The sequence below is a fragment of the Pungitius pungitius genome, unplaced genomic scaffold (genome assembly GCF_949316345.1).
Source record: "Pungitius pungitius unplaced genomic scaffold, fPunPun2.1 scaffold_29, whole genome shotgun sequence".
Lineage (NCBI taxonomy): Eukaryota > Metazoa > Chordata > Actinopteri > Perciformes > Gasterosteidae > Pungitius > Pungitius pungitius.
In genome coordinates, this window is record NW_026909812.1 from 208,532 (window position 1) to 233,463 (window position 24,932).

At 45.1% G+C, this 24,932-nt stretch overlaps 48 non-coding genes and 6 pseudogenes across 48 annotated transcripts; all 54 read right to left on the reverse strand.

The window, feature by feature from the left end:
- Positions 1-253: 253 nt before the first annotated feature.
- Positions 254-372, reverse strand: LOC134111334 (5S ribosomal RNA). Its single transcript, XR_009944717.1, has one exon. It is a non-coding gene; the product is annotated as a 5S ribosomal RNA (ribosomal RNA).
- A 344-nt stretch (positions 373-716) lies between these two features.
- LOC134111693 (5S ribosomal RNA) lies at positions 717-835 on the reverse strand. The gene has a single exon (XR_009945037.1). It is a non-coding gene; the product is annotated as a 5S ribosomal RNA (ribosomal RNA).
- A 339-nt stretch (positions 836-1,174) lies between these two features.
- On the reverse strand, positions 1,175-1,293 carry LOC134111335 (5S ribosomal RNA). The gene has a single exon (XR_009944718.1). It is a non-coding gene; the product is annotated as a 5S ribosomal RNA (ribosomal RNA).
- A 344-nt stretch (positions 1,294-1,637) lies between these two features.
- LOC134111694 (5S ribosomal RNA) lies at positions 1,638-1,756 on the reverse strand. Its single transcript, XR_009945038.1, has one exon. It is a non-coding gene; the product is annotated as a 5S ribosomal RNA (ribosomal RNA).
- Positions 1,757-2,095: 339 nt separating this feature from the next.
- Positions 2,096-2,214, reverse strand: LOC134111454 (5S ribosomal RNA; annotated as a pseudogene).
- Positions 2,215-2,558: 344 nt separating this feature from the next.
- Positions 2,559-2,677, reverse strand: LOC134111695 (5S ribosomal RNA). Its single transcript, XR_009945039.1, has one exon. It is a non-coding gene; the product is annotated as a 5S ribosomal RNA (ribosomal RNA).
- Positions 2,678-3,016: 339 nt separating this feature from the next.
- On the reverse strand, positions 3,017-3,135 carry LOC134111336 (5S ribosomal RNA). The gene has a single exon (XR_009944719.1). It is a non-coding gene; the product is annotated as a 5S ribosomal RNA (ribosomal RNA).
- Positions 3,136-3,479: 344 nt separating this feature from the next.
- Positions 3,480-3,598, reverse strand: LOC134111696 (5S ribosomal RNA). The gene has a single exon (XR_009945040.1). It is a non-coding gene; the product is annotated as a 5S ribosomal RNA (ribosomal RNA).
- A 339-nt stretch (positions 3,599-3,937) lies between these two features.
- Positions 3,938-4,056, reverse strand: LOC134111337 (5S ribosomal RNA). Its single transcript, XR_009944720.1, has one exon. It is a non-coding gene; the product is annotated as a 5S ribosomal RNA (ribosomal RNA).
- A 344-nt stretch (positions 4,057-4,400) lies between these two features.
- Positions 4,401-4,519, reverse strand: LOC134111338 (5S ribosomal RNA). The gene has a single exon (XR_009944721.1). It is a non-coding gene; the product is annotated as a 5S ribosomal RNA (ribosomal RNA).
- Positions 4,520-4,863: 344 nt separating this feature from the next.
- On the reverse strand, positions 4,864-4,982 carry LOC134111697 (5S ribosomal RNA). The gene has a single exon (XR_009945041.1). It is a non-coding gene; the product is annotated as a 5S ribosomal RNA (ribosomal RNA).
- A 339-nt stretch (positions 4,983-5,321) lies between these two features.
- LOC134111339 (5S ribosomal RNA) lies at positions 5,322-5,440 on the reverse strand. Its single transcript, XR_009944722.1, has one exon. It is a non-coding gene; the product is annotated as a 5S ribosomal RNA (ribosomal RNA).
- A 344-nt stretch (positions 5,441-5,784) lies between these two features.
- LOC134111699 (5S ribosomal RNA) lies at positions 5,785-5,903 on the reverse strand. Its single transcript, XR_009945043.1, has one exon. It is a non-coding gene; the product is annotated as a 5S ribosomal RNA (ribosomal RNA).
- A 339-nt stretch (positions 5,904-6,242) lies between these two features.
- LOC134111455 (5S ribosomal RNA) lies at positions 6,243-6,361 on the reverse strand (annotated as a pseudogene).
- Positions 6,362-6,705: 344 nt separating this feature from the next.
- On the reverse strand, positions 6,706-6,824 carry LOC134111700 (5S ribosomal RNA). Its single transcript, XR_009945044.1, has one exon. It is a non-coding gene; the product is annotated as a 5S ribosomal RNA (ribosomal RNA).
- A 339-nt stretch (positions 6,825-7,163) lies between these two features.
- Positions 7,164-7,282, reverse strand: LOC134111456 (5S ribosomal RNA; annotated as a pseudogene).
- A 344-nt stretch (positions 7,283-7,626) lies between these two features.
- LOC134111435 (5S ribosomal RNA) lies at positions 7,627-7,745 on the reverse strand. Its single transcript, XR_009944818.1, has one exon. It is a non-coding gene; the product is annotated as a 5S ribosomal RNA (ribosomal RNA).
- A 344-nt stretch (positions 7,746-8,089) lies between these two features.
- On the reverse strand, positions 8,090-8,208 carry LOC134111701 (5S ribosomal RNA). Its single transcript, XR_009945045.1, has one exon. It is a non-coding gene; the product is annotated as a 5S ribosomal RNA (ribosomal RNA).
- Positions 8,209-8,547: 339 nt separating this feature from the next.
- On the reverse strand, positions 8,548-8,666 carry LOC134111457 (5S ribosomal RNA; annotated as a pseudogene).
- A 344-nt stretch (positions 8,667-9,010) lies between these two features.
- LOC134111702 (5S ribosomal RNA) lies at positions 9,011-9,129 on the reverse strand. The gene has a single exon (XR_009945046.1). It is a non-coding gene; the product is annotated as a 5S ribosomal RNA (ribosomal RNA).
- A 339-nt stretch (positions 9,130-9,468) lies between these two features.
- On the reverse strand, positions 9,469-9,587 carry LOC134111340 (5S ribosomal RNA). Its single transcript, XR_009944723.1, has one exon. It is a non-coding gene; the product is annotated as a 5S ribosomal RNA (ribosomal RNA).
- Positions 9,588-9,931: 344 nt separating this feature from the next.
- On the reverse strand, positions 9,932-10,050 carry LOC134111703 (5S ribosomal RNA). The gene has a single exon (XR_009945047.1). It is a non-coding gene; the product is annotated as a 5S ribosomal RNA (ribosomal RNA).
- A 339-nt stretch (positions 10,051-10,389) lies between these two features.
- On the reverse strand, positions 10,390-10,508 carry LOC134111342 (5S ribosomal RNA). Its single transcript, XR_009944725.1, has one exon. It is a non-coding gene; the product is annotated as a 5S ribosomal RNA (ribosomal RNA).
- Positions 10,509-10,852: 344 nt separating this feature from the next.
- Positions 10,853-10,971, reverse strand: LOC134111343 (5S ribosomal RNA). Its single transcript, XR_009944726.1, has one exon. It is a non-coding gene; the product is annotated as a 5S ribosomal RNA (ribosomal RNA).
- Positions 10,972-11,315: 344 nt separating this feature from the next.
- On the reverse strand, positions 11,316-11,434 carry LOC134111704 (5S ribosomal RNA). The gene has a single exon (XR_009945048.1). It is a non-coding gene; the product is annotated as a 5S ribosomal RNA (ribosomal RNA).
- Positions 11,435-11,773: 339 nt separating this feature from the next.
- On the reverse strand, positions 11,774-11,892 carry LOC134111344 (5S ribosomal RNA). Its single transcript, XR_009944727.1, has one exon. It is a non-coding gene; the product is annotated as a 5S ribosomal RNA (ribosomal RNA).
- A 344-nt stretch (positions 11,893-12,236) lies between these two features.
- Positions 12,237-12,355, reverse strand: LOC134111705 (5S ribosomal RNA). The gene has a single exon (XR_009945049.1). It is a non-coding gene; the product is annotated as a 5S ribosomal RNA (ribosomal RNA).
- A 339-nt stretch (positions 12,356-12,694) lies between these two features.
- On the reverse strand, positions 12,695-12,813 carry LOC134111458 (5S ribosomal RNA; annotated as a pseudogene).
- Positions 12,814-13,157: 344 nt separating this feature from the next.
- Positions 13,158-13,276, reverse strand: LOC134111706 (5S ribosomal RNA). Its single transcript, XR_009945050.1, has one exon. It is a non-coding gene; the product is annotated as a 5S ribosomal RNA (ribosomal RNA).
- A 339-nt stretch (positions 13,277-13,615) lies between these two features.
- On the reverse strand, positions 13,616-13,734 carry LOC134111459 (5S ribosomal RNA; annotated as a pseudogene).
- Positions 13,735-14,078: 344 nt separating this feature from the next.
- Positions 14,079-14,197, reverse strand: LOC134111436 (5S ribosomal RNA). Its single transcript, XR_009944819.1, has one exon. It is a non-coding gene; the product is annotated as a 5S ribosomal RNA (ribosomal RNA).
- Positions 14,198-14,541: 344 nt separating this feature from the next.
- On the reverse strand, positions 14,542-14,660 carry LOC134111707 (5S ribosomal RNA). The gene has a single exon (XR_009945051.1). It is a non-coding gene; the product is annotated as a 5S ribosomal RNA (ribosomal RNA).
- A 339-nt stretch (positions 14,661-14,999) lies between these two features.
- LOC134111345 (5S ribosomal RNA) lies at positions 15,000-15,118 on the reverse strand. Its single transcript, XR_009944728.1, has one exon. It is a non-coding gene; the product is annotated as a 5S ribosomal RNA (ribosomal RNA).
- Positions 15,119-15,462: 344 nt separating this feature from the next.
- Positions 15,463-15,581, reverse strand: LOC134111708 (5S ribosomal RNA). Its single transcript, XR_009945052.1, has one exon. It is a non-coding gene; the product is annotated as a 5S ribosomal RNA (ribosomal RNA).
- A 339-nt stretch (positions 15,582-15,920) lies between these two features.
- LOC134111346 (5S ribosomal RNA) lies at positions 15,921-16,039 on the reverse strand. The gene has a single exon (XR_009944729.1). It is a non-coding gene; the product is annotated as a 5S ribosomal RNA (ribosomal RNA).
- A 344-nt stretch (positions 16,040-16,383) lies between these two features.
- On the reverse strand, positions 16,384-16,502 carry LOC134111710 (5S ribosomal RNA). Its single transcript, XR_009945054.1, has one exon. It is a non-coding gene; the product is annotated as a 5S ribosomal RNA (ribosomal RNA).
- A 339-nt stretch (positions 16,503-16,841) lies between these two features.
- LOC134111347 (5S ribosomal RNA) lies at positions 16,842-16,960 on the reverse strand. Its single transcript, XR_009944730.1, has one exon. It is a non-coding gene; the product is annotated as a 5S ribosomal RNA (ribosomal RNA).
- A 344-nt stretch (positions 16,961-17,304) lies between these two features.
- On the reverse strand, positions 17,305-17,423 carry LOC134111711 (5S ribosomal RNA). Its single transcript, XR_009945055.1, has one exon. It is a non-coding gene; the product is annotated as a 5S ribosomal RNA (ribosomal RNA).
- Positions 17,424-17,762: 339 nt separating this feature from the next.
- Positions 17,763-17,881, reverse strand: LOC134111348 (5S ribosomal RNA). Its single transcript, XR_009944731.1, has one exon. It is a non-coding gene; the product is annotated as a 5S ribosomal RNA (ribosomal RNA).
- A 344-nt stretch (positions 17,882-18,225) lies between these two features.
- Positions 18,226-18,344, reverse strand: LOC134111712 (5S ribosomal RNA). The gene has a single exon (XR_009945056.1). It is a non-coding gene; the product is annotated as a 5S ribosomal RNA (ribosomal RNA).
- Positions 18,345-18,683: 339 nt separating this feature from the next.
- LOC134111349 (5S ribosomal RNA) lies at positions 18,684-18,802 on the reverse strand. The gene has a single exon (XR_009944732.1). It is a non-coding gene; the product is annotated as a 5S ribosomal RNA (ribosomal RNA).
- Positions 18,803-19,146: 344 nt separating this feature from the next.
- On the reverse strand, positions 19,147-19,265 carry LOC134111713 (5S ribosomal RNA). The gene has a single exon (XR_009945057.1). It is a non-coding gene; the product is annotated as a 5S ribosomal RNA (ribosomal RNA).
- Positions 19,266-19,604: 339 nt separating this feature from the next.
- Positions 19,605-19,723, reverse strand: LOC134111350 (5S ribosomal RNA). The gene has a single exon (XR_009944733.1). It is a non-coding gene; the product is annotated as a 5S ribosomal RNA (ribosomal RNA).
- Positions 19,724-20,067: 344 nt separating this feature from the next.
- LOC134111351 (5S ribosomal RNA) lies at positions 20,068-20,186 on the reverse strand. Its single transcript, XR_009944734.1, has one exon. It is a non-coding gene; the product is annotated as a 5S ribosomal RNA (ribosomal RNA).
- Positions 20,187-20,530: 344 nt separating this feature from the next.
- LOC134111714 (5S ribosomal RNA) lies at positions 20,531-20,649 on the reverse strand. Its single transcript, XR_009945058.1, has one exon. It is a non-coding gene; the product is annotated as a 5S ribosomal RNA (ribosomal RNA).
- A 339-nt stretch (positions 20,650-20,988) lies between these two features.
- LOC134111353 (5S ribosomal RNA) lies at positions 20,989-21,107 on the reverse strand. Its single transcript, XR_009944736.1, has one exon. It is a non-coding gene; the product is annotated as a 5S ribosomal RNA (ribosomal RNA).
- Positions 21,108-21,451: 344 nt separating this feature from the next.
- Positions 21,452-21,570, reverse strand: LOC134111715 (5S ribosomal RNA). The gene has a single exon (XR_009945059.1). It is a non-coding gene; the product is annotated as a 5S ribosomal RNA (ribosomal RNA).
- Positions 21,571-21,909: 339 nt separating this feature from the next.
- Positions 21,910-22,028, reverse strand: LOC134111354 (5S ribosomal RNA). Its single transcript, XR_009944737.1, has one exon. It is a non-coding gene; the product is annotated as a 5S ribosomal RNA (ribosomal RNA).
- A 344-nt stretch (positions 22,029-22,372) lies between these two features.
- Positions 22,373-22,491, reverse strand: LOC134111716 (5S ribosomal RNA). The gene has a single exon (XR_009945060.1). It is a non-coding gene; the product is annotated as a 5S ribosomal RNA (ribosomal RNA).
- A 339-nt stretch (positions 22,492-22,830) lies between these two features.
- LOC134111355 (5S ribosomal RNA) lies at positions 22,831-22,949 on the reverse strand. Its single transcript, XR_009944738.1, has one exon. It is a non-coding gene; the product is annotated as a 5S ribosomal RNA (ribosomal RNA).
- A 344-nt stretch (positions 22,950-23,293) lies between these two features.
- Positions 23,294-23,412, reverse strand: LOC134111717 (5S ribosomal RNA). The gene has a single exon (XR_009945061.1). It is a non-coding gene; the product is annotated as a 5S ribosomal RNA (ribosomal RNA).
- Positions 23,413-23,751: 339 nt separating this feature from the next.
- LOC134111356 (5S ribosomal RNA) lies at positions 23,752-23,870 on the reverse strand. The gene has a single exon (XR_009944739.1). It is a non-coding gene; the product is annotated as a 5S ribosomal RNA (ribosomal RNA).
- Positions 23,871-24,214: 344 nt separating this feature from the next.
- Positions 24,215-24,333, reverse strand: LOC134111718 (5S ribosomal RNA). Its single transcript, XR_009945062.1, has one exon. It is a non-coding gene; the product is annotated as a 5S ribosomal RNA (ribosomal RNA).
- Positions 24,334-24,672: 339 nt separating this feature from the next.
- On the reverse strand, positions 24,673-24,791 carry LOC134111357 (5S ribosomal RNA). The gene has a single exon (XR_009944740.1). It is a non-coding gene; the product is annotated as a 5S ribosomal RNA (ribosomal RNA).
- Between the last annotated feature and the right edge of the window lie 141 nt (positions 24,792-24,932).

The following is a 24,932-nucleotide window of genomic DNA, read 5'->3' on the forward strand; positions in this document are numbered from 1 at the left end:
AGAGAGGTTCCTAAAGCCTGAAGGTAACTTTACTTTTCTTCACTGGCAATTCTAACATGTTGGGTTAGCACCTGTATTTCAACGGCTAAATTACAAACAACAGTATGCCAATCGTAAATGTTGACCAACACTAATTTAGCAATCATGAAACGGAATGATTTTGGATAATATTGTCTAATTTCCTTTCATATCCAACGTTAAAACAGGTGTACAATCTGCGGCGCTCGGCGGCTTTCGGAGAGAGAAGTGAAAAAGCTTACGGCACCTGGGATTCCCAGGCGGTCTTCCATCCAGGTACTAACCAGGCCCTGCTCTGCTTAGCTTCCGAGATCAGACGAGATCGGGCGGAACCAGAGAGGTATGGACGTAAGCTGCTTTTCATCTTTTTCCTAATCCTTTAAAACGTGTCAAAGATAATCAGAAGTTTCTTTTTCTAAAATTGAAGCAGTTGTTAGCATTGGCAAGAGAGGTTCCTAAAGCCTGAAGGTAACTTTACTTTTCTTCACTGGCAATTCTAACATGTTGGGTTAGCACCTGTATTTCAACGGCTAAATTACAAACAACAGTATGCCAATCGTAAATGTTGACCAACACTAATTTAGCAATCATGAAACGGAATCATTTTGGATAATATTGTCTAATTTCCTTTCATATCCAACGTTAAAACAGGTGTACAATCTGCGGCGCTCGGCGGCTTTCGGAGAGAGAAGTGAAAAAGCTTACGGCACCTGGGATTCCCAGGCGGTCTTCCATCCAGGTACTAACCAGGCCCTGCTCTGCTTAGCTTCCGAGATCAGACGAGATCGGGCGGAACCAGAGAGGTATGGCCGTAAGCTGCTTTTTATCTTTTTCCTAATCCTTTATAATGCGTCAATGAATTATGACACGCCAGCCGTTGGCATCTTTGTGTGGGTTAAATAAGGGTATGCAAAGAAGGCTGTGACATCCCATGCCGAAAATTGGATGGACTAGAGAAGACCCGCCCAGGAGTCTCAGCCAATCGGTGAATGGCCATTGCAGTCCCCGCCACCTCAAATGGCCTGACGATGGTACGGACGTAAGCCACCTTTCATCTTCTTCCTATTGCATCTCTTCTACAATGTGAAATTTTTTTTACAATTGTGTAGGTGTACAATCTACGGCGCTGGGCGGCTTTCAGAGAGAGAAGTGAAAAAGCTTACGGCACCTGGGATTCCCAGGCGGTCTTCCATCCAGGTACTAACCAGGCCCTGCTCTGCTTAGCTTCCGAGATCAGACGAGATCGGGCGGAACCAGAGAGGTATGGACGTAAGCTGCTTTTCATCTTTTTCCTAATCCTTTAAAACGTGTCAAAGATAATCAGAAGTTTCTTTTTCTAAAATTGAAGCAGTTGTTAGCATTGGCAAGAGAGGTTCCTAAAGCCTGAAGGTAACTTTACTTTTCTTCACTGGCAATTCTAACATGTTGGGTTAGCACCTGTATTTCAACGGCTAAATTACAAACAACAGTATGCCAATCGTAAATGTTGACCAACACTAATTTAGCAATCATGAAACGGAATCATTTTGGATAATATTGTCTAATTTCCTTTCATATCCAACGTTAAAACAGGTGTACAATCTGCGGCGCTCGGCGGCTTTCGGAGAGAGAAGTGAAAAAGCTTACGGCACCTGGGATTCCCAGGCGGTCTTCCATCCAGGTACTAACCAGGCCCTGCTCTGCTTAGCTTCCGAGATCAGACGAGATCGGGCGGAACCAGAGAGGTATGGCCGTAAGCTGCTTTTTATCTTTTTCCTAATCCTTTATAATGCGTCAATGAATTATGACACGCCAGCCGTTGGCATCTTTGTGTGGGTTAAATAAGGGTATGCAAAGAAGGCTGTGACATCCCATGCCGAAAATTGGATGGACTAGAGAAGACCCGCCCAGGAGTCCCAGCCAATCGGTGAATGGCCATTGCAGTCCCCGCCACCTCAAATGGCCTGACGATGGTATGGACGTAAGCCACCTTTCATCTTCTTCCTATTGCATCTCTTCTACAATGTGAATTTTTTTTTACAATTGTGTAGGTGTACAATCTACGGCGCTGGGCGGCTTTCAGAGAGAGAAGTGAAAAAGCTTACGGCACCTGGGATTCCCAGGCGGTCTTCCATCCAGGTACTAACCAGGCCCTGCTCTGCTTAGCTTCCGAGATCAGACGAGTTTGGGCGGAACCAGAGAGGTATGGACGTAAGCTGCTTTTCATCTTTTTCCTAATCCTTTAAAACGTGTCAAAGATAATCAGAAGTTTCTTTTTCTAAAATTGAAGCAGTTCTTAGCATTGGCAAGAGAGGTTCCTAAAGCCTGAAGGTAACTTTACTTTTCTTCACTGGCAATTCTAACATGTTGGGTTAGCACCTGTATTTCAACGGCTAAATTACAAACAACAGTATGCCAATCGTAAATGTTGACCAACACTAATTTAGCAATCATGAAACGGAATCATTTTGGATAATATTGTCTAATTTCCTTTCATATCCAACGTTAAAACAGGTGTACAATCTGCGGCGCTCGGCGGCTTTCGGAGAGAGAAGTGAAAAAGCTTACGGCACCTGGGATTCCCAGGCGGTCTTCCATCCAGGTACTAACCAGGCCCTGCTCTGCTTAGCTTCCGAGATCAGACGAGATCGGGCGGAACCAGAGAGGTATGGCCGTAAGCTGCTTTTTATCTTTTTCCTAATCCTTTATAATGCGTCAATGAATTATGACACGCCAGCCGTTGGCATCTTTGTGTGGGTTAAATAAGGGTATGCAAAGAAGGCTGTGACATCCCATGCCGAAAATTGGATGGACTAGAGAAGACCCGCCCAGGAGTCCCAGCCAATCGGTGAATGGCCATTGCAGTCCCCGCCACCTCAAATGGCCTGACGATGGTACGGACGTAAGCCACCTTTCATCTTCTTCCTATTGCATCTCTTCTACAATGTGAATTTTTTTTTACAATTGTGTAGGTGTACAATCTACGGCGCTGGGCGGCTTTCAGAGAGAGAAGTGAAAAAGCTTACGGCACCTGGGATTCCCAGGCGGTCTTCCATCCAGGTACTAACCAGGCCCTGCTCTGCTTAGCTTCCGAGATCAGACGAGATCGGGCGGAACCAGAGAGGTATGGACGTAAGCTGCTTTTCATCTTTTTCCTAATCCTTTAAAACGTGTCAAAGATAATCAGAAGTTTCTTTTTCTAAAATTGAAGCAGTTGTTAGCATTGGCAAGAGAGGTTCCTAAAGCCTGAAGGTAACTTTACTTTTCTTCACTGGCAATTCTAACATGTTGGGTTAGCACCTGTATTTCAACGGCTAAATTACAAACAACAGTATGCCAATCGTAAATGTTGACCAACACTAATTTAGCAATCATGAAACGGAATCATTTTGGATAATATTGTCTAATTTCCTTTCATATCCAACGTTAAAACAGGTGTACAATCTGCGGCGCTCGGCGGCTTTCGGAGAGAGAAGTGAAAAAGCTTACGGCACCTGGGATTCCCAGGCGGTCTTCCATCCAGGTACTAACCAGGCCCTGCTCTGCTTAGCTTCCGAGATCAGACGAGATCGGGCGGAACCAGAGAGGTATGGCCGTAAGCTGCTTTTTATCTTTTTCCTAATCCTTTATAATGCGTCAATGAATTATGACACGCCAGCCGTTGGCATCTTTGTGTGGGTTAAATAAGGGTATGCAAAGAAGGCTGTGACATCCCATGCCGAAAATTGGATGGACTAGAGAAGACCCGCCCAGGGGTCCCAGCCAATCGGTGAATGGCCATTGCAGTCCCCGCCACCTCAAATGGCCTGACGATGGTATGGACGTAAGCCACCTTTCATCTTCTTCCTATTGCATCTCTTCTACAATGTGAATTTTTTTTTACAATTGTGTAGGTGTACAATCTACGGCGCTGGGCGGCTTTCAGAGAGAGAAGTGAAAAAGCTTACGGCACCTGGGATTCCCAGGCGGTCTTCCATCCAGGTACTAACCAGGCCCTGCTCTGCTTAGCTTCCGAGATCAGACGAGATCGGGCGGAACCAGAGAGGTATGGACGTAAGCTGCTTTTCATCTTTTTCCTAATCCTTTAAAACGTGTCAAAGATAATCAGAAGTTTCTTTTTCTAAAATTGAAGCAGTTCTTAGCATTGGCAAGAGAGGTTCCTAAAGCCTGAAGGTAACTTTACTTTTCTTCACTGGCAATTCTAACATGTTGGGTTAGCACCTGTATTTCAACGGCTAAATTACAAACAACAGTATGCCAATCGTAAATGTTGACCAACACTAATTTAGCAATCATGAAACGGAATGATTTTGGATAATATTGTCTAATTTCCTTTCATATCCAACGTTAAAACAGGTGTACAATCTGCGGCGCTCGGCGGCTTTCGGAGAGAGAAGTGAAAAAGCTTACGGCACCTGGGATTCCCAGGCGGTCTTCCATCCAGGTACTAACCAGGCCCTGCTCTGCTTAGCTTCCGAGATCAGACGAGATCGGGCGGAACCAGAGAGGTATGGACGTAAGCTGCTTTTCATCTTTTTCCTAATCCTTTAAAACGTGTCAAAGATAATCAGAAGTTTCTTTTTCTAAAATTGAAGCAGTTGTTAGCATTGGCAAGAGAGGTTCCTAAAGCCTGAAGGTAACTTTACTTTTCTTCACTGGCAATTCTAACATGTTGGGTTAGCACCTGTATTTCAACGGCTAAATTACAAACAACAGTATGCCAATCGTAAATGTTGACCAACACTAATTTAGCAATCATGAAACGGAATCATTTTGGATAATATTGTCTAATTTCCTTTCATATCCAACGTTAAAACAGGTGTACAATCTGCGGCGCTCGGCGGCTTTCGGAGAGAGAAGTGAAAAAGCTTACGGCACCTGGGATTCCCAGGCGGTCTTCCATCCAGGTACTAACCAGGCCCTGCTCTGCTTAGCTTCCGAGATCAGACGAGATCGGGCGGAACCAGAGAGGTATGGCCGTAAGCTGCTTTTTATCTTTTTCCTAATCCTTTATAATGCGTCAATGAATTATGACACGCCAGCCGTTGGCATCTTTGTGTGGGTTAAATAAGGGTATGCAAAGAAGGCTGTGACATCCCATGCCGAAAATTGGATGGACTAGAGAAGACCCGCCCAGGAGTCTCAGCCAATCGGTGAATGGCCATTGCAGTCCCCGCCACCTCAAATGGCCTGACGATGGTACGGACGTAAGCCACCTTTCATCTTCTTCCTATTGCATCTCTTCTACAATGTGAAATTTTTTTTACAATTGTGTAGGTGTACAATCTACGGCGCTGGGCGGCTTTCAGAGAGAGAAGTGAAAAAGCTTACGGCACCTGGGATTCCCAGGCGGTCTTCCATCCAGGTACTAACCAGGCCCTGCTCTGCTTAGCTTCCGAGATCAGACGAGATCGGGCGGAACCAGAGAGGTATGGACGTAAGCTGCTTTTCATCTTTTTCCTAATCCTTTAAAACGTGTCAAAGATAATCAGAAGTTTCTTTTTCTAAAATTGAAGCAGTTGTTAGCATTGGCAAGAGAGGTTCCTAAAGCCTGAAGGTAACTTTACTTTTCTTCACTGGCAATTCTAACATGTTGGGTTAGCACCTGTATTTCAACGGCTAAATTACAAACAACAGTATGCCAATCGTAAATGTTGACCAACACTAATTTAGCAATCATGAAACGGAATCATTTTGGATAATATTGTCTAATTTCCTTTCATATCCAACGTTAAAACAGGTGTACAATCTGCGGCGCTCGGCGGCTTTCGGAGAGAGAAGTGAAAAAGCTTACGGCACCTGGGATTCCCAGGCGGTCTTCCATCCAGGTACTAACCAGGCCCTGCTCTGCTTAGCTTCCGAGATCAGACGAGATCGGGCGGAACCAGAGAGGTATGGCCGTAAGCTGCTTTTTATCTTTTTCCTAATCCTTTATAATGCGTCAATGAATTATGACACGCCAGCCGTTGGCATCTTTGTGTGGGTTAAATAAGGGTATGCAAAGAAGGCTGTGACATCCCATGCCGAAAATTGGATGGACTAGAGAAGACCCGCCCAGGAGTCCCAGCCAATCGGTGAATGGCCATTGCAGTCCCCGCCACCTCAAATGGCCTGACGATGGTATGGACGTAAGCCACCTTTCATCTTCTTCCTATTGCATCTCTTCTACAATGTGAATTTTTTTTTACAATTGTGTAGGTGTACAATCTACGGCGCTGGGCGGCTTTCAGAGAGAGAAGTGAAAAAGCTTACGGCACCTGGGATTCCCAGGCGGTCTTCCATCCAGGTACTAACCAGGCCCTGCTCTGCTTAGCTTCCGAGATCAGACGAGTTTGGGCGGAACCAGAGAGGTATGGACGTAAGCTGCTTTTCATCTTTTTCCTAATCCTTTAAAACGTGTCAAAGATAATCAGAAGTTTCTTTTTCTAAAATTGAAGCAGTTCTTAGCATTGGCAAGAGAGGTTCCTAAAGCCTGAAGGTAACTTTACTTTTCTTCACTTGCAATTCTAACATGTTGGGTTAGCACCTGTATTTCAACGGCTAAATTACAAACAACAGTATGCCAATCGTAAATGTTGACCAACACTAATTTAGCAATCATGAAACGGAATCATTTTGGATAATATTGTCTAATTTCCTTTCATATCCAACGTTAAAACAGGTGTACAATCTGCGGCGCTCGGCGGCTTTCGGAGAGAGAAGTGAAAAAGCTTACGGCACCTGGGATTCCCAGGCGGTCTTCCATCCAGGTACTAACCAGGCCCTGCTCTGCTTAGCTTCCGAGATCAGACGAGATCGGGCGGAACCAGAGAGGTATGGCCGTAAGCTGCTTTTTATCTTTTTCCTAATCCTTTATAATGCGTCAATGAATTATGACACGCCAGCCGTTGGCATCTTTGTGTGGGTTAAATAAGGGTATGCAAAGAAGGCTGTGACATCCCATGCCGAAAATTGGATGGACTAGAGAAGACCCGCCCAGGAGTCCCAGCCAATCGGTGAATGGCCATTGCAGTCCCCGCCACCTCAAATGGCCTGACGATGGTATGGACGTAAGCCACCTTTCATCTTCTTCCTATTGCATCTCTTCTACAATGTGAATTTTTTTTTACAATTGTGTAGGTGTACAATCTACGGCGCTGGGCGGCTTTCAGAGAGAGAAGTGAAAAAGCTTACGGCACCTGGGATTCCCAGGCGGTCTTCCATCCAGGTACTAACCAGGCCCTGCTCTGCTTAGCTTCCGAGATCAGACGAGTTTGGGCGGAACCAGAGAGGTATGGACGTAAGCTGCTTTTCATCTTTTTCCTAATCCTTTAAAACGTGTCAAAGATAATCAGAAGTTTCTTTTTCTAAAATTGAAGCAGTTCTTAGCATTGGCAAGAGAGGTTCCTAAAGCCTGAAGGTAACTTTACTTTTCTTCACTGGCAATTCTAACATGTTGGGTTAGCACCTGTATTTCAACGGCTAAATTACAAACAACAGTATGCCAATCGTAAATGTTGACCAACACTAATTTAGCAATCATGAAACGGAATGATTTTGGATAATATTGTCTAATTTCCTTTCATATCCAACGTTAAAACAGGTGTACAATCTGCGGCGCTCGGCGGCTTTCGGAGAGAGAAGTGAAAAAGCTTACGGCACCTGGGATTCCCAGGCGGTCTTCCATCCAGGTACTAACCAGGCCCTGCTCTGCTTAGCTTCTGAGATCAGACGAGATCGGGCGGAACCAGAGAGGTATGGACGTAAGCTGCTTTTCATCTTTTTCCTAATCCTTTAAAACGTGTCAAAGATAATCAGAAGTTTCTTTTTCTAAAATTGAAGCAGTTGTTAGCATTGGCAAGAGAGGTTCCTAAAGCCTGAAGGTAACTTTACTTTTCTTCACTGGCAATTCTAACATGTTGGGTTAGCACCTGTATTTCAACGGCTAAATTACAAACAACAGTATGCCAATCGTAAATGTTGACCAACACTAATTTAGCAATCATGAAACGGAATCATTTTGGATAATATTGTCTAATTTCCTTTCATATCCAACGTTAAAACAGGTGTACAATCTGCGGCGCTCGGCGGCTTTCGGAGAGAGAAGTGAAAAAGCTTACGGCACCTGGGATTCCCAGGCGGTCTTCCATCCAGGTACTAACCAGGCCCTGCTCTGCTTAGCTTCCGAGATCAGACGAGATCGGGCGGAACCAGAGAGGTATGGCCGTAAGCTGCTTTTTATCTTTTTCCTAATCCTTTATAATGCGTCAATGAATTATGACACGCCAGCCGTTGGCATCTTTGTGTGGGTTAAATAAGGGTATGCAAAGAAGGCTGTGACATCCCATGCCGAAAATTGGATGGACTAGAGAAGACCCGCCCAGGAGTCCCAGCCAATCGGTGAATGGCCATTGCAGTCCCCGCCACCTCAAATGGCCTGACGATGGTATGGACGTAAGCCACCTTTCATCTTCTTCCTATTGCATCTCTTCTACAATGTGAATTTTTTTTTACAATTGTGTAGGTGTACAATCTACGGCGCTGGGCGGCTTTCAGAGAGAGAAGTGAAAAAGCTTACGGCACCTGGGATTCCCAGGCGGTCTTCCATCCAGGTACTAACCAGGCCCTGCTCTGCTTAGCTTCCGAGATCAGACGAGTTTGGGCGGAACCAGAGAGGTATGGACGTAAGCTGCTTTTCATCTTTTTCCTAATCCTTTAAAACGTGTCAAAGATAATCAGAAGTTTCTTTTTCTAAAATTGAAGCAGTTCTTAGCATTGGCAAGAGAGGTTCCTAAAGCCTGAAGGTAACTTTACTTTTCTTCACTGGCAATTCTAACATGTTGGGTTAGCACCTGTATTTCAACGGCTAAATTACAAACAACAGTATGCCAATCGTAAATGTTGACCAACACTAATTTAGCAATCATGAAACGGAATCATTTTGGATAATATTGTCTAATTTCCTTTCATATCCAACGTTAAAACAGGTGTACAATCTGCGGCGCTCGGCGGCTTTCGGAGAGAGAAGTGAAAAAGCTTACGGCACCTGGGATTCCCAGGCGGTCTTCCATCCAGGTACTAACCAGGCCCTGCTCTGCTTAGCTTCCGAGATCAGACGAGATCGGGCGGAACCAGAGAGGTATGGCCGTAAGCTGCTTTTTATCTTTTTCCTAATCCTTTATAATGCGTCAATGAATTATGACACGCCAGCCGTTGGCATCTTTGTGTGGGTTAAATAAGGGTATGCAAAGAAGGCTGTGACATCCCATGCCGAAAATTGGATGGACTAGAGAAGACCCGCCCAGGAGTCCCAGCCAATCGGTGAATGGCCATTGCAGTCCCCGCCACCTCAAATGGCCTGACGATGGTACGGACGTAAGCCACCTTTCATCTTCTTCCTATTGCATCTCTTCTACAATGTGAATTTTTTTTTACAATTGTGTAGGTGTACAATCTACGGCGCTGGGCGGCTTTCAGAGAGAGAAGTGAAAAAGCTTACGGCACCTGGGATTCCCAGGCGGTCTTCCATCCAGGTACTAACCAGGCCCTGCTCTGCTTAGCTTCCGAGATCAGACGAGATCGGGCGGAACCAGAGAGGTATGGACGTAAGCTGCTTTTCATCTTTTTCCTAATCCTTTAAAACGTGTCAAAGATAATCAGAAGTTTCTTTTTCTAAAATTGAAGCAGTTGTTAGCATTGGCAAGAGAGGTTCCTAAAGCCTGAAGGTAACTTTACTTTTCTTCACTGGCAATTCTAACATGTTGGGTTAGCACCTGTATTTCAACGGCTAAATTACAAACAACAGTATGCCAATCGTAAATGTTGACCAACACTAATTTAGCAATCATGAAACGGAATCATTTTGGATAATATTGTCTAATTTCCTTTCATATCCAACGTTAAAACAGGTGTACAATCTGCGGCGCTCGGCGGCTTTCGGAGAGAGAAGTGAAAAAGCTTACGGCACCTGGGATTCCCAGGCGGTCTTCCATCCAGGTACTAACCAGGCCCTGCTCTGCTTAGCTTCCGAGATCAGACGAGATCGGGCGGAACCAGAGAGGTATGGCCGTAAGCTGCTTTTTATCTTTTTCCTAATCCTTTATAATGCGTCAATGAATTATGACACGCCAGCCGTTGGCATCTTTGTGTGGGTTAAATAAGGGTATGCAAAGAAGGCTGTGACATCCCATGCCGAAAATTGGATGGACTAGAGAAGACCCGCCCAGGGGTCCCAGCCAATCGGTGAATGGCCATTGCAGTCCCCGCCACCTCAAATGGCCTGACGATGGTATGGACGTAAGCCACCTTTCATCTTCTTCCTATTGCATCTCTTCTACAATGTGAATTTTTTTTTACAATTGTGTAGGTGTACAATCTACGGCGCTGGGCGGCTTTCAGAGAGAGAAGTGAAAAAGCTTACGGCACCTGGGATTCCCAGGCGGTCTTCCATCCAGGTACTAACCAGGCCCTGCTCTGCTTAGCTTCCGAGATCAGACGAGATCGGGCGGAACCAGAGAGGTATGGACGTAAGCTGCTTTTCATCTTTTTCCTAATCCTTTAAAACGTGTCAAAGATAATCAGAAGTTTCTTTTTCTAAAATTGAAGCAGTTCTTAGCATTGGCAAGAGAGGTTCCTAAAGCCTGAAGGTAACTTTACTTTTCTTCACTGGCAATTCTAACATGTTGGGTTAGCACCTGTATTTCAACGGCTAAATTACAAACAACAGTATGCCAATCGTAAATGTTGACCAACACTAATTTAGCAATCATGAAACGGAATGATTTTGGATAATATTGTCTAATTTCCTTTCATATCCAACGTTAAAACAGGTGTACAATCTGCGGCGCTCGGCGGCTTTCGGAGAGAGAAGTGAAAAAGCTTACGGCACCTGGGATTCCCAGGCGGTCTTCCATCCAGGTACTAACCAGGCCCTGCTCTGCTTAGCTTCCGAGATCAGACGAGATCGGGCGGAACCAGAGAGGTATGGACGTAAGCTGCTTTTCATCTTTTTCCTAATCCTTTAAAACGTGTCAAAGATAATCAGAAGTTTCTTTTTCTAAAATTGAAGCAGTTGTTAGCATTGGCAAGAGAGGTTCCTAAAGCCTGAAGGTAACTTTACTTTTCTTCACTGGCAATTCTAACATGTTGGGTTAGCACCTGTATTTCAACGGCTAAATTACAAACAACAGTATGCCAATCGTAAATGTTGACCAACACTAATTTAGCAATCATGAAACGGAATCATTTTGGATAATATTGTCTAATTTCCTTTCATATCCAACGTTAAAACAGGTGTACAATCTGCGGCGCTCGGCGGCTTTCGGAGAGAGAAGTGAAAAAGCTTACGGCACCTGGGATTCCCAGGCGGTCTTCCATCCAGGTACTAACCAGGCCCTGCTCTGCTTAGCTTCCGAGATCAGACGAGATCGGGCGGAACCAGAGAGGTATGGCCGTAAGCTGCTTTTTATCTTTTTCCTAATCCTTTATAATGCGTCAATGAATTATGACACGCCAGCCGTTGGCATCTTTGTGTGGGTTAAATAAGGGTATGCAAAGAAGGCTGTGACATCCCATGCCGAAAATTGGATGGACTAGAGAAGACCCGCCCAGGAGTCTCAGCCAATCGGTGAATGGCCATTGCAGTCCCCGCCACCTCAAATGGCCTGACGATGGTACGGACGTAAGCCACCTTTCATCTTCTTCCTATTGCATCTCTTCTACAATGTGAAATTTTTTTTACAATTGTGTAGGTGTACAATCTACGGCGCTGGGCGGCTTTCAGAGAGAGAAGTGAAAAAGCTTACGGCACCTGGGATTCCCAGGCGGTCTTCCATCCAGGTACTAACCAGGCCCTGCTCTGCTTAGCTTCCGAGATCAGACGAGATCGGGCGGAACCAGAGAGGTATGGACGTAAGCTGCTTTTCATCTTTTTCCTAATCCTTTAAAACGTGTCAAAGATAATCAGAAGTTTCTTTTTCTAAAATTGAAGCAGTTGTTAGCATTGGCAAGAGAGGTTCCTAAAGCCTGAAGGTAACTTTACTTTTCTTCACTGGCAATTCTAACATGTTGGGTTAGCACCTGTATTTCAACGGCTAAATTACAAACAACAGTATGCCAATCGTAAATGTTGACCAACACTAATTTAGCAATCATGAAACGGAATCATTTTGGATAATATTGTCTAATTTCCTTTCATATCCAACGTTAAAACAGGTGTACAATCTGCGGCGCTCGGCGGCTTTCGGAGAGAGAAGTGAAAAAGCTTACGGCACCTGGGATTCCCAGGCGGTCTTCCATCCAGGTACTAACCAGGCCCTGCTCTGCTTAGCTTCCGAGATCAGACGAGATCGGGCGGAACCAGAGAGGTATGGCCGTAAGCTGCTTTTTATCTTTTTCCTAATCCTTTATAATGCGTCAATGAATTATGACACGCCAGCCGTTGGCATCTTTGTGTGGGTTAAATAAGGGTATGCAAAGAAGGCTGTGACATCCCATGCCGAAAATTGGATGGACTAGAGAAGACCCGCCCAGGAGTCCCAGCCAATCGGTGAATGGCCATTGCAGTCCCCGCCACCTCAAATGGCCTGACGATGGTATGGACGTAAGCCACCTTTCATCTTCTTCCTATTGCATCTCTTCTACAATGTGAATTTTTTTTTACAATTGTGTAGGTGTACAATCTACGGCGCTGGGCGGCTTTCAGAGAGAGAAGTGAAAAAGCTTACGGCACCTGGGATTCCCAGGCGGTCTTCCATCCAGGTACTAACCAGGCCCTGCTCTGCTTAGCTTCCGAGATCAGACGAGTTTGGGCGGAACCAGAGAGGTATGGACGTAAGCTGCTTTTCATCTTTTTCCTAATCCTTTAAAACGTGTCAAAGATAATCAGAAGTTTCTTTTTCTAAAATTGAAGCAGTTCTTAGCATTGGCAAGAGAGGTTCCTAAAGCCTGAAGGTAACTTTACTTTTCTTCACTTGCAATTCTAACATGTTGGGTTAGCACCTGTATTTCAACGGCTAAATTACAAACAACAGTATGCCAATCGTAAATGTTGACCAACACTAATTTAGCAATCATGAAACGGAATCATTTTGGATAATATTGTCTAATTTCCTTTCATATCCAACGTTAAAACAGGTGTACAATCTGCGGCGCTCGGCGGCTTTCGGAGAGAGAAGTGAAAAAGCTTACGGCACCTGGGATTCCCAGGCGGTCTTCCATCCAGGTACTAACCAGGCCCTGCTCTGCTTAGCTTCCGAGATCAGACGAGATCGGGCGGAACCAGAGAGGTATGGCCGTAAGCTGCTTTTTATCTTTTTCCTAATCCTTTATAATGCGTCAATGAATTATGACACGCCAGCCGTTGGCATCTTTGTGTGGGTTAAATAAGGGTATGCAAAGAAGGCTGTGACATCCCATGCCGAAAATTGGATGGACTAGAGAAGACCCGCCCAGGAGTCCCAGCCAATCGGTGAATGGCCATTGCAGTCCCCGCCACCTCAAATGGCCTGACGATGGTATGGACGTAAGCCACCTTTCATCTTCTTCCTATTGCATCTCTTCTACAATGTGAATTTTTTTTTACAATTGTGTAGGTGTACAATCTACGGCGCTGGGCGGCTTTCAGAGAGAGAAGTGAAAAAGCTTACGGCACCTGGGATTCCCAGGCGGTCTTCCATCCAGGTACTAACCAGGCCCTGCTCTGCTTAGCTTCCGAGATCAGACGAGTTTGGGCGGAACCAGAGAGGTATGGACGTAAGCTGCTTTTCATCTTTTTCCTAATCCTTTAAAACGTGTCAAAGATAATCAGAAGTTTCTTTTTCTAAAATTGAAGCAGTTCTTAGCATTGGCAAGAGAGGTTCCTAAAGCCTGAAGGTAACTTTACTTTTCTTCACTGGCAATTCTAACATGTTGGGTTAGCACCTGTATTTCAACGGCTAAATTACAAACAACAGTATGCCAATCGTAAATGTTGACCAACACTAATTTAGCAATCATGAAACGGAATGATTTTGGATAATATTGTCTAATTTCCTTTCATATCCAACGTTAAAACAGGTGTACAATCTGCGGCGCTCGGCGGCTTTCGGAGAGAGAAGTGAAAAAGCTTACGGCACCTGGGATTCCCAGGCGGTCTTCCATCCAGGTACTAACCAGGCCCTGCTCTGCTTAGCTTCTGAGATCAGACGAGATCGGGCGGAACCAGAGAGGTATGGACGTAAGCTGCTTTTCATCTTTTTCCTAATCCTTTAAAACGTGTCAAAGATAATCAGAAGTTTCTTTTTCTAAAATTGAAGCAGTTGTTAGCATTGGCAAGAGAGGTTCCTAAAGCCTGAAGGTAACTTTACTTTTCTTCACTGGCAATTCTAACATGTTGGGTTAGCACCTGTATTTCAACGGCTAAATTACAAACAACAGTATGCCAATCGTAAATGTTGACCAACACTAATTTAGCAATCATGAAACGGAATCATTTTGGATAATATTGTCTAATTTCCTTTCATATCCAACGTTAAAACAGGTGTACAATCTGCGGCGCTCGGCGGCTTTCGGAGAGAGAAGTGAAAAAGCTTACGGCACCTGGGATTCCCAGGCGGTCTTCCATCCAGGTACTAACCAGGCCCTGCTCTGCTTAGCTTCCGAGATCAGACGAGATCGGGCGGAACCAGAGAGGTATGGCCGTAAGCTGCTTTTTATCTTTTTCCTAATCCTTTATAATGCGTCAATGAATTATGACACGCCAGCCGTTGGCATCTTTGTGTGGGTTAAATAAGGGTATGCAAAGAAGGCTGTGACATCCCATGCCGAAAATTGGATGGACTAGAGAAGACCCGCCCAGGAGTCCCAGCCAATCGGTGAATGGCCATTGCAGTCCCCGCCACCTCAAATGGCCTGACGATGGTACGGACGTAAGCCACCTTTCATCTTCTTCCTATTGCATCTCTTCTACAATGTGAATTTTTTTTTACAATTGTGTAGGTGTACAATCTACGGCGCTGGGCGGCTTTCAGAGAGAGAAGTGAAAAAGCTTACGGCACCTGGGATTCCCAGGCGGTCTTCCATCCAGGTACTAACCAGGCCCTGCTCTGCTTAGCTTCCGAGATCAGACGAGATCGGGCGGAACCAGAGAGGTATGGACGTAAGCTGCTTTTCATCTTTTTCCTAATCCTTTAAAACGTGTCAAAGATAATCAGAAGTTTCTTTTTCTAAAATTGAAGCAGTTGTTAGCATTGGCAAGAGAGGTTCCTAAAGCCTGAAGGTAACTTTACTTTTCTTCACTGGCAATTCTAACATGTTGGGTTAGCACCTGTATTTCAACGGCTAAATTACAAACAACAGTATGCCAATCGTAAATGTTGACCAACACTAATTTAGCAATCATGAAACGGAATCATTTTGGATAATATTGTCTAATTTCCTTTCATATCCAACGTTAAAACAGGTGTACAATCTGCGGCGCTCGGCGGCTTTCGGAGAGAGAAGTGAAAAAGCTTACGGCACCTGGGATTCCCAGGCGGTCTTCCATCCAGGTACTAACCAGGCCCTGCTCTGCTTAGCTTCCGAGATCAGACGAGATCGGGCGGAACCAGAGAGGTATGGCCGTAAGCTGCTTTTTATCTTTTTCCTAATCCTTTATAATGCGTCAATGAATTATGACACGCCAGCCGTTGGCATCTTTGTGTGGGTTAAATAAGGGTATGCAAAGAAGGCTGTGACATCCCATGCCGAAAATTGGATGGACTAGAGAAGACCCGCCCAGGGGTCCCAGCCAATCGGTGAATGGCCATTGCAGTCCCCGCCACCTCAAATGGCCTGACGATGGTACGGACGTAAGCCACCTTTCATCTTCTTCCTATTGCATCTCTTCTACCATGTGAAATTTTTTTTACAATTGTGTAGGTGTACAATTTACGGCGCTGGGCGGCTTTCGGAGAGAGAAGTGAAAAAGCTTACGGCACCTGGGATTCCCAGGCGGTCTTCCATCCAGGTACTAACCAGGCCCTGCTCTGCTTAGCTTCCGAGATCAGACGAGATCGGGCGGAACCAGAGAGGTATGGACGTAAGCTGTTTTTCATCTTTTTCCTAATCCTTTAAAACGTGTCAAAGATAATCAGAAGTTTCTTTTTCTAAAATTGAAGCAGTTCTTAGCATTGGCAAGAGAGGTTCCTAAAGCCTGAAGGTAACTTTACTTTTCTTCACTGGCAATTCTAACATGTTGGGTTAGCACCTGTATTTCAACGGCTAAATTACAAACAACAGTATGCCAATCGTAAATGTTGACCAACACTAATTTAGCAATCATGAAACGGAATCATTTTGGATAATATTGTCTAATTTCCTTTCATATCCAACGTTAAAACAGGTGTACAATCTGCGGCGCTCGGCGGCTTTCGGAGAGAGAAGTGAAAAAGCTTACGGCACCTGGGATTCCCAGGCGGTCTTCCATCCAGGTACTAACCAGGCCCTGCTCTGCTTAGCTTCCGAGATCAGACGAGATCGGGCGGAACCAGAGAGGTATGGCCGTAAGCTGCTTTTTATCTTTTTCCTAATCCTTTATAATGCGTCAATGAATTATGACACGCCAGCCGTTGGCATCTTTGTGTGGGTTAAATAAGGGTATGCAAAGAAGGCTGTGACATCCCATGCCGAAAATTGGATGGACTAGAGAAGACCCGCCCAGGAGTCCCAGCCAATCGGTGAATGGCCATTGCAGTCCCCGCCACCTCAAATGGCCTGACGATGGTATGGACGTAAGCCACCTTTCATCTTCTTCCTATTGCATCTCTTCTACAATGTGAATTTTTTTTTACAATTGTGTAGGTGTACAATCTACGGCGCTGGGCGGCTTTCAGAGAGAGAAGTGAAAAAGCTTACGGCACCTGGGATTCCCAGGCGGTCTTCCATCCAGGTACTAACCAGGCCCTGCTCTGCTTAGCTTCCGAGATCAGACGAGATCGGGCGGAACCAGAGAGGTATGGACGTAAGCTGCTTTTCATCTTTTTCCTAATCCTTTAAAACGTGTCAAAGATAATCAGAAGTTTCTTTTTCTAAAATTGAAGCAGTTGTTAGCATTGGCAAGAGAGGTTCCTAAAGCCTGAAGGTAACTTTACTTTTCTTCACTGGCAATTCTAACATGTTGGGTTAGCACCTGTATTTCAACGGCTAAATTACAAACAACAGTATGCCAATCGTAAATGTTGACCAACACTAATTTAGCAATCATGAAACGGAATCATTTTGGATAATATTGTCTAATTTCCTTTCATATCCAACGTTAAAACAGGTGTACAATCTGCGGCGCTCGGCGGCTTTCGGAGAGAGAAGTGAAAAAGCTTACGGCACCTGGGATTCCCAGGCGGTCTTCCATCCAGGTACTAACCAGGCCCTGCTCTGCTTAGCTTCCGAGATCAGACGAGATCGGGCGGAACCAGAGAGGTATGGCCGTAAGCTGCTTTTTATCTTTTTCCTAATCCTTTATAATGCGTCAATGAATTATGACACGCCAGCCGTTGGCATCTTTGTGTGGGTTAAATAAGGGTATGCAAAGAAGGCTGTGACATCCCATGCCGAAAATTGGATGGACTAGAGAAGACCCGCCCAGGAGTCCCAGCCAATCGGTGAATGGCCATTGCAGTCCCCGCCACCTCAAATGGCCTGACGATGGTACGGACGTAAGCCACCTTTCATCTTCTTCCTATTGCATCTCTTCTACAATGTGAAATTTTTTTTACAATTGTGTAGGTGTACAATCTACGGCGCTGGGCGGCTTTCAGAGAGAGAAGTGAAAAAGCTTACGGCACCTGGGATTCCCAGGCGGTCTTCCATCCAGGTACTAACCAGGCCCTGCTCTGCTTAGCTTCCGAGATCAGACGAGATCGGGCGGAACCAGAGAGGTATGGACGTAAGCTGCTTTTCATCTTTTTCCTAATCCTTTAAAACGTGTCAAAGATAATCAGAAGTTTCTTTTTCTAAAATTGAAGCAGTTGTTAGCATTGGCAAGAGAGGTTCCTAAAGCCTGAAGGTAACTTTACTTTTCTTCACTGGCAATTCTAACATGTTGGGTTAGCACCTGTATTTCAACGGCTAAATTACAAACAACAGTATGCCAATCGTAAATGTTGACCAACACTAATTTAGCAATCATGAAACGGAATCATTTTGGATAATATTGTCTAATTTCCTTTCATATCCAACGTTAAAACAGGTGTACAATCTGCGGCGCTCGGCGGCTTTCGGAGAGAGAAGTGAAAAAGCTTACGGCACCTGGGATTCCCAGGCGGTCTTCCATCCAGGTACTAACCAGGCCCTGCTCTGCTTAGCTTCCGAGATCAGACGAGATCGGGCGGAACCAGAGAGGTATGGCCGTAAGCTGCTTTTTATCTTTTTCCTAATCCTTTATAATGCGTCAATGAATTATGACACGCCAGCCGTTGGCATCTTTGTGTGGGTTAAATAAGGGTATGCAAAGAAGGCTGTGACATCCCATGCCGAAAATTGGATGGACTAGAGAAGACCCGCCCAGGGGTCCCAGCCAATCGGTGAATGGCCATTGCAGTCCCCGCCACCTCAAATGGCCTGACGATGGTACGGACGTAAGCCACCTTTCATCTTCTTCCTATTGCATCTCTTCTACCATGTGAAATTTTTTTTACAATTGTGTAGGTGTACAATTTACGGCGCTGGGCGGCTTTCGGAGAGAGAAGTGAAAAAGCTTACGGCACCTGGGATTCCCAGGCGGTCTTCCATCCAGGTACTAACCAGGCCCTGCTCTGCTTAGCTTCCGAGATCAGACGAGATCGGGCGGAACCAGAGAGGTATGGACGTAAGCTGTTTTTCATCTTTTTCCTAATCCTTTAAAACGTGTCAAAGATAATCAGAAGTTTCTTTTTCTAAAATTGAAGCAGTTCTTAGCATTGGCAAGAGAGGTTCCTAAAGCCTGAAGGTAACTTTACTTTTCTTCACTGGCAATTCTAACATGTTGGGTTAGCACCTGTATTTCAACGGCTAAATTACAAACAACAGTATGCCAATCGTAAATGTTGACCAACACTAATTTAGCAATCATGAAACGGAATCATTTTGGATAATATTGTCTAATTTCCTTTCATATCCAACGTTAAAACAGGTGTACAATCTGCGGCGCTCGGCGGCTTTCGGAGAGAGAAGTGAAAAAGCTTACGGCACCTGGGATTCCCAGGCGGTCTTCCATCCAGGTACTAACCAGGCCCTGCTCTGCTTAGCTTCCGAGATCAGACGAGATCGGGCGGAACCAGAGAGGTATGGCCGTAAGCTGCTTTTTATCTTTTTCCTAATCCTTTATAATGCGTCAATGAATTATGACACGCCAGCCGTTGGCATCTTTGTGTGGGTTAAATAAGGGTATGCAAAGAAGGCTGTGACATCCCATGCCGAAAATTGGATGGACTAGAGAAGACCCGCCCAGGAGTCCCAGCCAATCGGTGAATGGCCATTGCAGTCCCCGCCACCTCAAATGGCCTGACGATGGTATGGACGTAAGCCACCTTTCATCTTCTTCCTATTGCATCTCTTCTACAATGTGAATTTTTTTTTACAATTGTGTAGGTGTACAATCTACGGCGCTGGGCGGCTTTCAGAGAGAGAAGTGAAAAAGCTTACGGCACCTGGGATTCCCAGGCGGTCTTCCATCCAGGTACTAACCAGGCCCTGCTCTGCTTAGCTTCCGAGATCAGACGAGATCGGGCGGAACCAGAGAGGTATGGACGTAAGCTGCTTTTCATCTTTTTCCTAATCCTTTAAAACGTGTCAAAGATAATCAGAAGTTTCTTTTTCTAAAATTGAAGCAGTTCTTAGCATTGGCAAGAGAGGTTCCTAAAGCCTGAAGGTAACTTTACTTTTCTTCACTGGCAATTCTAACATGTTGGGTTAGCACCTGTATTTCAACGGCTAAATTACAAACAACAGTATGCCAATCGTAAATGTTGACCAACACTAATTTAGCAATCATGAAACGGAATGATTTTGGATAATATTGTCTAATTTCCTTTCATATCCAACGTTAAAACAGGTGTACAATCTGCGGCGCTCGGCGGCTTTCGGAGAGAGAAGTGAAAAAGCTTACGGCACCTGGGATTCCCAGGCGGTCTTCCATCCAGGTACTAACCAGGCCCTGCTCTGCTTAGCTTCCGAGATCAGACGAGATCGGGCGGAACCAGAGAGGTATGGACGTAAGCTGCTTTTCATCTTTTTCCTAATCCTTTAAAACGTGTCAAAGATAATCAGAAGTTTCTTTTTCTAAAATTGAAGCAGTTGTTAGCATTGGCAAGAGAGGTTCCTAAAGCCTGAAGGTAACTTTACTTTTCTTCACTGGCAATTCTAACATGTTGGGTTAGCACCTGTATTTCAACGGCTAAATTACAAACAACAGTATGCCAATCGTAAATGTTGACCAACACTAATTTAGCAATCATGAAACGGAATCATTTTGGATAATATTGTCTAATTTCCTTTCATATCCAACGTTAAAACAGGTGTACAATCTGCGGCGCTCGGCGGCTTTCGGAGAGAGAAGTGAAAAAGCTTACGGCACCTGGGATTCCCAGGCGGTCTTCCATCCAGGTACTAACCAGGCCCTGCTCTGCTTAGCTTCCGAGATCAGACGAGATCGGGCGGAACCAGAGAGGTATGGCCGTAAGCTGCTTTTTATCTTTTTCCTAATCCTTTATAATGCGTCAATGAATTATGACACGCCAGCCGTTGGCATCTTTGTGTGGGTTAAATAAGGGTATGCAAAGAAGGCTGTGACATCCCATGCCGAAAATTGGATGGACTAGAGAAGACCCGCCCAGGAGTCCCAGCCAATCGGTGAATGGCCATTGCAGTCCCCGCCACCTCAAATGGCCTGACGATGGTACGGACGTAAGCCACCTTTCATCTTCTTCCTATTGCATCTCTTCTACAATGTGAAATTTTTTTTACAATTGTGTAGGTGTACAATCTACGGCGCTGGGCGGCTTTCAGAGAGAGAAGTGAAAAAGCTTACGGCACCTGGGATTCCCAGGCGGTCTTCCATCCAGGTACTAACCAGGCCCTGCTCTGCTTAGCTTCCGAGATCAGACGAGATCGGGCGGAACCAGAGAGGTATGGACGTAAGCTGCTTTTCATCTTTTTCCTAATCCTTTAAAACGTGTCAAAGATAATCAGAAGTTTCTTTTTCTAAAATTGAAGCAGTTGTTAGCATTGGCAAGAGAGGTTCCTAAAGCCTGAAGGTAACTTTACTTTTCTTCACTGGCAATTCTAACATGTTGGGTTAGCACCTGTATTTCAACGGCTAAATTACAAACAACAGTATGCCAATCGTAAATGTTGACCAACACTAATTTAGCAATCATGAAACGGAATCATTTTGGATAATATTGTCTAATTTCCTTTCATATCCAACGTTAAAACAGGTGTACAATCTGCGGCGCTCGGCGGCTTTCGGAGAGAGAAGTGAAAAAGCTTACGGCACCTGGGATTCCCAGGCGGTCTTCCATCCAGGTACTAACCAGGCCCTGCTCTGCTTAGCTTCCGAGATCAGACGAGATCGGGCGGAACCAGAGAGGTATGGCCGTAAGCTGCTTTTTATCTTTTTCCTAATCCTTTATAATGCGTCAATGAATTATGACACGCCAGCCGTTGGCATCTTTGTGTGGGTTAAATAAGGGTATGCAAAGAAGGCTGTGACATCCCATGCCGAAAATTGGATGGACTAGAGAAGACCCGCCCAGGGGTCCCAGCCAATCGGTGAATGGCCATTGCAGTCCCCGCCACCTCAAATGGCCTGACGATGGTACGGACGTAAGCCACCTTTCATCTTCTTCCTATTGCATCTCTTCTACCATGTGAAATTTTTTTTACAATTGTGTAGGTGTACAATTTACGGCGCTGGGCGGCTTTCGGAGAGAGAAGTGAAAAAGCTTACGGCACCTGGGATTCCCAGGCGGTCTTCCATCCAGGTACTAACCAGGCCCTGCTCTGCTTAGCTTCCGAGATCAGACGAGATCGGGCGGAACCAGAGAGGTATGGACGTAAGCTGTTTTTCATCTTTTTCCTAATCCTTTAAAACGTGTCAAAGATAATCAGAAGTTTCTTTTTCTAAAATTGAAGCAGTTCTTAGCATTGGCAAGAGAGGTTCCTAAAGCCTGAAGGTAACTTTACTTTTCTTCACTGGCAATTCTAACATGTTGGGTTAGCACCTGTATTTCAACGGCTAAATTACAAACAACAGTATGCCAATCGTAAATGTTGACCAACACTAATTTAGCAATCATGAAACGGAATCATTTTGGATAATATTGTCTAATTTCCTTTCATATCCAACGTTAAAACAGGTGTACAATCTGCGGCGCTCGGCGGCTTTCGGAGAGAGAAGTGAAAAAGCTTACGGCACCTGGGATTCCCAGGCGGTCTTCCATCCAGGTACTAACCAGGCCCTGCTCTGCTTAGCTTCCGAGATCAGACGAGATCGGGCGGAACCAGAGAGGTATGGCCGTAAGCTGCTTTTTATCTTTTTCCTAATCCTTTATAATGCGTCAATGAATTATGACACACCAGCCGTTGGCATCTTTGTGTGGGTTAAATAAGGGTATGCAAAGAAGGCTGTGACATCCCATGCCGAAAATTGGATGGACTAGAGAAGACCCGCCCAGGGGTCCCAGCCAATCGGTGAATGGCCATTGCAGTCCCCGCCACCTCAAATGGCCTGACGATGGTACGGACGTAAGCCACCTTTCATCTTCTTCCTATTGCATCTCTTCTACCATGTGAATTTTTTTTTACAATTGTGTAGGTGTACAATTTACGGCGCTGGGCGGCTTTCGGAGAGAGAAGTGAAAAAGCTTACGGCACCTGGGATTCCCAGGCGGTCTTCCATCCAGGTACTAACCAGGCCCTGCTCTGCTTAGCTTCCGAGATCAGACGAGATCGGGCGGAACCAGAGAGGTATGGACGTAAGCTGTTTTTCATCTTTTTCCTAATCCTTTAAAACGTGTCAAAGATAATCAGAAGTTTCTTTTTCTAAAATTGAAGCAGTTCTTAGCATTGGCAAGAGAGGTTCCTAAAGCCTGAAGGTAACTTTACTTTTCTTCACTGGCAATTCTAACATGTTGGGTTAGCACCTGTATTTCAACGGCTAAATTACAAACAACAGTATGCCAATCGTAAATGTTGACCAACACTAATTTAGCAATCATGAAACGGAATCATTTTGGATAATATTGTCTAATTTCCTTTCATATCCAACGTTAAAACAGGTGTACAATCTGCGGCGCTCGGCGGCTTTCGGAGAGAGAAGTGAAAAAGCTTACGGCACCTGGGATTCCCAGGCGGTCTTCCATCCAGGTACTAACCAGGCCCTGCTCTGCTTAGCTTCCGAGATCAGACGAGATCGGGCGGAACCAGAGAGGTATGGCCGTAAGCTGCTTTTTATCTTTTTCCTAATCCTTTATAATGCGTCAATGAATTATGACACGCCAGCCGTTGGCATCTTTGTGTGGGTTAAATAAGGGTATGCAAAGAAGGCTGTGACATCCCATGCCGAAAATTGGATGGACTAGAGAAGACCCGCCCAGGAGTCCCAGCCAATCGGTGAATGGCCATTGCAGTCCCCGCCACCTCAAATGGCCTGACGATGGTATGGACGTAAGCCACCTTTCATCTTCTTCCTATTGCATCTCTTCTACAATGTGAATTTTTTTTTACAATTGTGTAGGTGTACAATCTACGGCGCTGGGCGGCTTTCAGAGAGAGAAGTGAAAAAGCTTACGGCACCTGGGATTCCCAGGCGGTCTTCCATCCAGGTACTAACCAGGCCCTGCTCTGCTTAGCTTCCGAGATCAGACGAGATCGGGCGGAACCAGAGAGGTATGGACGTAAGCTGCTTTTCATCTTTTTCCTAATCCTTTAAAACGTGTCAAAGATAATCAGAAGTTTCTTTTTCTAAAATTGAAGCAGTTGTTAGCATTGGCAAGAGAGGTTCCTAAAGCCTGAAGGTAACTTTACTTTTCTTCACTGGCAATTCTAACATGTTGGGTTAGCACCTGTATTTCAACGGCTAAATTACAAACAACAGTATGCCAATCGTAAATGTTGACCAACACTAATTTAGCAATCATGAAACGGAATCATTTTGGATAATATTGTCTAATTTCCTTTCATATCCAACGTTAAAACAGGTGTACAATCTGCGGCGCTCGGCGGCTTTCGGAGAGAGAAGTGAAAAAGCTTACGGCACCTGGGATTCCCAGGCGGTCTTCCATCCAGGTACTAACCAGGCCCTGCTCTGCTTAGCTTCCGAGATCAGACGAGATCGGGCGGAACCAGAGAGGTATGGCCGTAAGCTGCTTTTTATCTTTTTCCTAATCCTTTATAATGCGTCAATGAATTATGACACGCCAGCCGTTGGCATCTTTGTGTGGGTTAAATAAGGGTATGCAAAGAAGGCTGTGACATCCCATGCCGAAAATTGGATGGACTAGAGAAGACCCGCCCAGGAGTCCCAGCCAATCGGTGAATGGCCATTGCAGTCCCCGCCACCTCAAATGGCCTGACGATGGTACGGACGTAAGCCACCTTTCATCTTCTTCCTATTGCATCTCTTCTACAATGTGAAATTTTTTTTACAATTGTGTAGGTGTACAATCTACGGCGCTGGGCGGCTTTCAGAGAGAGAAGTGAAAAAGCTTACGGCACCTGGGATTCCCAGGCGGTCTTCCATCCAGGTACTAACCAGGCCCTGCTCTGCTTAGCTTCCGAGATCAGACGAGATCGGGCGGAACCAGAGAGGTATGGACGTAAGCTGCTTTTCATCTTTTTCCTAATCCTTTAAAACGTGTCAAAGATAATCAGAAGTTTCTTTTTCTAAAATTGAAGCAGTTGTTAGCATTGGCAAGAGAGGTTCCTAAAGCCTGAAGGTAACTTTACTTTTCTTCACTGGCAAT